Genomic DNA, 6,000 nt, shown 5'->3' on the forward strand with positions numbered 1-6,000 from the left:
GGTAAGGGCCAAAATTACATCTGAATAAGGATTGCTGTCCTTCTACATGGGCCTGCTGGAAATTGCTATAAAGAACCTTACAAGACCAAGATGAAATTGTAATTAAACAATCATTTTGGTAGTCCTAATTTTCATTTTTTTTTCTTTCCAGAAACAAGCATTTAGGACAACTTCATTTTGAAATTTTATTCAGAAACCCATTTGTAATTTTCTTTAAAACTTTTACTGAAGTTTGCTTAAACACTTAACACTTTAGCCTTTATTTGCATTTGAAAAACCTTTAAGGGCTCAAGGCACTCCCTTTGCCTCCAGGCCTCCTTTTAGAAGGGGCATTTTTTTTTCTCTGCACTTTAGGTTACTGCCTAGAACTCCAACAACAGTTTAAACTCAAATAAGTTTTTCCTAATGCAAGAACAACAACCTCAGTGCACCAAAAGTCCAGATTTAGTTTCCTTATTTTTCTAAAATATATCGAGTTGCAATCAGGTAGCATGAAACCAAATCATAAGGAAGTAAACCTTTAAACATTCCTTTTAAAACCCTTTCCCCCAATTTAATACATTTTAGGGGGCAATTTAAAGAATACTAATCACATCACCCATATTTTATCATCAGATTTTCAGTGTCAGTTTTCAAGGAAAAAGACAGGATGAAGATGGTCCACTCTGCCCATCTGCCCAGGTTTAGATGAACAGTCTTTGTGCCAGCTATCTTTCAGCATGCGTGGAGCCTCCCTCATGGTTTTTTTCCACCATGGGAACCCAGAGCTACACCTTTGCCAGATCACCTGTCACCCCCAAAGATGGTCACACAGGACTATCCTATGTTTTCCAGTCCTTTCTCTTGGGATTTGATTACCTAAACAGTTTTAAAAGACAGGCAAATTTTCTGACACTGATAAACAAATTCACATTTAAATTTTGATTCTTATCTCCAAACATTAACTCAAGGAAATAAATTCCAAATTCCCTAATGCCTCTGGGCTAAACAAGAGACAATGTTTACCATGTAAACAGCCCTAAGCCTTACAATACCAGATTTTTTTTAATGCAGATTTCAGAATCTTTAGAAAGATCCTTTTTTTTTTTTTTGAAGTAGTTCCTCTTTGGAACAAGGAATAATCCTTTGAGACATTGGAAACTTTCAAAACTAATAATTTTCTTGAAGTTTAGACTTAGATTTACCCAATTGCCTTCGTGTTTCAAGTATAAATTTATCCAGTGTTTTACACAGCACACTCACAATTTAACCTTGAACATGTTCAGTCTCACCCATTCACACACATTCATACTGAAAGATCTTAAAGCGCCCAAAATTCATGTCAGCTGTAAGTTTTCTGGAAGTTTATGTGTCAAGAGATTTTTTTTCCAATTTTTCTCTTGCAGGTGGCAACCATGTTTTAAAAGTAAGCTTTCTAACAAGTCAACTTAGCTGAAATTTATTTTTCCAGGGCTTGTTACAAGTGCAACAATGAGGGAGAAGCCATACCAGGCCTGAGACCCAGAAATGTTCAAAAATCACAAGGATACATATTTAGGACTGGTACCAATTTTGAAAAAGAAAAAAAACATGCAAGACAGAAAACACCTAACAAAACAAGACAGAAGCAGATACCTTTAAGTACCGCCAAATTTTGATGGCATGCCTGGCGGCAGTCAGTGAGGAAGATACCTCAGGGCCCTGAAAACACTCAGGGTGCGCCTCTCCAGTGGAGACTTCCCTTCTCTGGCATCAGGCTGTCCACAGCCATCCTACCTGCAAAACTGCTTTCAGGAAGGGAAGAGTTTTTCGTTTCCTTAACCTCCTTCCAGTGAGCTAGAGTCAAGTCCAGGGGGCTGGATGGGACATTGCCCATGGCTATCAGTCTCGTCAGTCGTTCAGTCCACAAAATAACAAGGGGTAAGACAATTCTAACAAAACAGAAAATACAGTACACACAGGCCTGAGTCTTGATGGAGATCTCCCAAGTTGGTCTGCTGACTCCTGAGAAAGAAACAGAAGGAGCAGACCCAAGATAAAGGTGGGCCAGTTGAGTCTCGGTTAGGAGACCTTCCCGGTCATTGCTGGTCAAAAACCAGACTGACTTACGCCCTATGAGTACTGGGAAGGGTTCCAGGGACCCCCTTCTGTGAGAGGATGGTCTGGGACATCTCCCAGTTCCTCCAGAGTTGCCATACAAGCGCATCCGCTTCAGCAATCCCTTTGAGAAACACGAGTGGGAGCGGCTGTCCTCAAGGCAAGAGTGAAGGAAACAGACAGATGACAGGACAAGACAAATCAACAGGGCTCTTCCCGTACCGTCGGGGTCTCTTGGGTCTCGGGGTTCTTTGGGGGCATCTTGGATAAGCCCGCAACTGTAATGCCCAAGTCGCGAGATGACCACCAAGAACACCACTGAGAGTCAAACCTTAGGAAATGCACAAGGAAGGCTTAATTCAGGCAGGCTGCAGCTCAGGCCTCATCTTACACCCCGACACAGCAGAGCTTAGGAGGAAGTCCCGAGCTGAAATTTTACAGGGCTTTTAAAGGCAAAGACCACATATTTACAGCAATCAGGTGTTTGTGCAAGATAAGGTGGGGATCAGGTGTTTGTGCAAGATAAGGTGGGGAGGTGGGTTTGGGGACATTCCAGGGATTAGAGCTAAGGAGAAGTTCCCACGCTGGTTGAGTCCTAATTAGCTGTCTGAGGGTAGTTCTATGGCTTAGAAAACAAATGCTGTCCCTGGAATTTACACGAGTTCTGCTTAATTTTAACACAGACAGGTTAGTTCCTGGGAATTAATGGCACCACAATTCTGTTCCTTTAATTTATGTGCGCTTTTGGGTAATTCACAGTTTATATAAACAACAAGATGGTTACTGCTACAGAAAGGGGGGGTGCTTTTTAGCTCCTCAGAAGTCACCCTCAACTCAGTGCCAGGTCCATTCTCTTTAGGAGTAAACAGTCCCACTGGGCCCTGGCCAGTGGTAACATGTGAAAATCCAGTTTTTTTTCCTGATTATTCAGGCGAGGAGATTCGTGAATATCCAGTAACAGAGATTCACTGGCCGATCTCAAAAATATCTGTATGGCAGATCTGGGGCAGGGCAACAAAAGTCACTGACAAGCAACTGTTTCAGTTGAGAAAAAAAAAAGCAAAAACAAACTAGAATCCACTCAGTAACTTGCTTTAGCCTTCCATCCATCAGTCTCCATCCTGTGCTTAAAGATTTGTTCTCAAAATAATGCCATTAAAAGGAATACAGGGCCAGGAGTGTGGCCCAGGGGTAGAGTGCTCGCCTAGCATACATGAAGCCCAGGGTTGGATCCTAGGAGCACAACTCAATAAAATTCAGAAGAGGTGATAAGGCTGACAAGTCAGAGTGAGATCCATGGGGAACAAGTGTCCTGGACATTCATCGTGCAGGCCCTGAGATCAAGGCCCCCCACACAAAGGATTACAAATTCAGCAAAATTTACATACTAAGAACTATTTTATTGTTTATGATAATAAGGATGAGAGTCTTAGCTGGATGTCAGAGGCTCACTCCTGAAATCTTTGTGCATCAGGGCACTGAGATCTGAGGACCTAGGTAAAATCTATCTGGAGTAGGAAATTCCATGGTCTCTCCTCTAAAGTGAACCAGTAGAAAGTCTCCAATGGAGCTGTAGATCCAGTGGTAGAGTGTCAGGAGAAACTGCAGGGACAGGACTCAGGCCCTGAGTTCAAGTGCAGACACAGGCACTCACCTCCCCACACACATGCACACACTTCCCCACACTCAGAACCCACTGCATGTCCAAGTACACATGGTAAGCACCTGGGAAGTTTCCTGTAGGATCTGGAGTGGGCCATGGTCTCCTCTCCTTTGAGTCCAGCACTCGTCTAATGTTGGGAATGGGCTGTGTGGATGGTATTAAATACCTCACCAATTCCCCTGTGTAAACGTGGATGAGGTGGAGTCAGAACAGCATAGACTACATGGCTTCCATGGCAGAGGCCGCGTCTGCTCCAGGCCTGGCTGGGACTCTAGAGCTCTTTCCCATGGCCAGGCCCCGGAGCAGGCAGCCCACCCGTGCCTTCTCCAGAGCTCAGCGAGGCCCGGGGTGTGTTGTCCTCAGCTGTTCCTAAGTCACCAGTGGACGCGTTCCTGACAACCAGGTCCATGCAGGGAGATCCATGTGATGACAGTTTGTATCCACATCCACGGTCCCCTTAGCTACAGAAAACCCCTGAGGATCCGGAGGGCTACAGAGAGGACACTGAGAAGGTCACAGAGTGGAGACTGGGGCAGGCCAGTCAGTTCCTCCTAGGGCATGCAGGAACCATGACCACTGCCACACTGACCTCCAGAGCAGTCCAGGGCCTCAGGTTTACAGACTGAATACAGACCACAGCTGCATATGGATTGAGTGCAACAGAGAGGTGTGGGCAGCACAGAGATGACTGAGAAAATGTCAGAAGTGCTAGAATCAAGAGAACCTACTGCAGAGCTCTTGATGTGAATACAAATCATACTCCTCATTGACAGAATTTATAGAAACGGACAGGGGGAGGTACAGAGGGAAGGAGGGAGGGAGAGATAGAGAGAAGAGAGAGAGAGAGAGATTGACAGAGAGAAATGTTCCTGGGTGATCTGGTCCTGAGCCTCTGCAGGTGTCCACACTCAGCTTTGGCACGACTGGCGTCTCAGTGGGTCACAGTGCAGGCTCCCAGTCCTGATCAAAGGCCTCCCTCATGTGTCATCAACAAGGAAAAGGAGACCATGGGATCAAAGCCAGGCTGGACTCCTGTGCTGTGTGTGAGGAATGGTGGGATTTGAATTCCCCAGTGGCATGGAGTCCTTGGCTTTGGCAAACATCCCTGCTGTCTTCAACCTGAGTTTCTATGACTCATCTATCCAGGGTGTCCACTGTCTCCTCAGGAGTCTGAGAGGAAATGATTGAGAAGGTCCTTAACCTCCTCAGAGTTGACCTTAGTGACCTCAACAGTGTCACACCTGCCCAGCTGCTGTGCTGTGCCATGTCCATTCAAGAATTCATCATAAACAAAACTAATACATAGAACTGAAAGTCCTGGCAATCTACATTTGCAGAGAAGGACGAAGAGTGAAGGTCACAAGCTAGAGAGCTGTCTGTGAGGGCTTCAGGTCATGTGGAGAGGCAGAGCTGGCAGAGAGGGGTCAGCCCTGAATGTTCTGCTCTGCTCCCAGGCTGACCAAGAATCAGTGTGTGCCGTGCGCCCCCTGCTGGTCCCGAGCGCCCCTGCAGGGAGGTTTGTGTCTGGGCCTGCACTGCACTTCCTGCACTGTGTCTCTAGCACAGTAATAGATGGCTGTGTCCTCCACTCTCAGGCTGCTCATCTGCAGGTAAAGTGTGTTCTTGCCGCTGTCTGTGGAGGTGGTGAAGCGGCCCTTCACGGAGTCTGCGTAGTTTGTGTCAGTAGAAATCCACTCCAGTCCCTTCCCTGGAGCCTGGCGGATCCAGCTCATGTAGTAACTTCCAATATTGAATCCAGAGGCTACACAGGAGAGTCTCAGGGAACCCCCAGGCTGCACCAAGCCTCCCCCAGACTCCACCAGCTGCACCTCACACTGGACACCTGCAAACACAGACAATCCTGGTCAGGCATGCTCACACTCACCACTGTTCCTCCACCAGCTCCACTCACACACTCAGGGTCTCTGCTTCCCCATCAATCACCTTTGATCATAGCCACCAGGAAAACCCAGCGCAGGCCCAGCTCCATGGTGAGTGGTGTGTGTCAGTCACTGGATGGACTCCAGCTCACAGAGCTTCAGGGCAGGGCTGGCTGGTTTTCACGAGCAGAGGGACGTCCCATTTGCATGGCCTCTGCTATAAAGCCAGCTGTGGGGCAGGAGTCTCAGAGATGGAGCTCCAGAGCTGAGGTGACTGTGTTGGGGGAGTTTGGTGACCATGGTCACCTTCAGTCAATCATGACACCTTGACCTTGTGCTGTGGTTCTCACTGCAGCTGCATCTCCATGGGAGCCTGAGGCA

At 46.8% G+C, this 6,000-nt stretch overlaps 1 pseudogene; it reads right to left on the minus strand.

Annotated features, from left to right (window-relative positions):
• Positions 1–5,205: 5,205 nt before the first annotated feature.
• Positions 5,206–5,729, minus strand: LOC150055000 (immunoglobulin heavy variable 3-66 pseudogene; annotated as a pseudogene).
• Positions 5,730–6,000: the final 271 nt, after the last annotated feature.

The sequence above is a fragment of the Megascapheus bottae genome, chromosome 14, assembly GCF_031878675.1.
Source record: "Megascapheus bottae isolate mThoBot1 chromosome 14, mThoBot2.hap1, whole genome shotgun sequence".
Taxonomy (NCBI): Eukaryota; Metazoa; Chordata; class Mammalia; order Rodentia; family Geomyidae; genus Megascapheus; species Megascapheus bottae.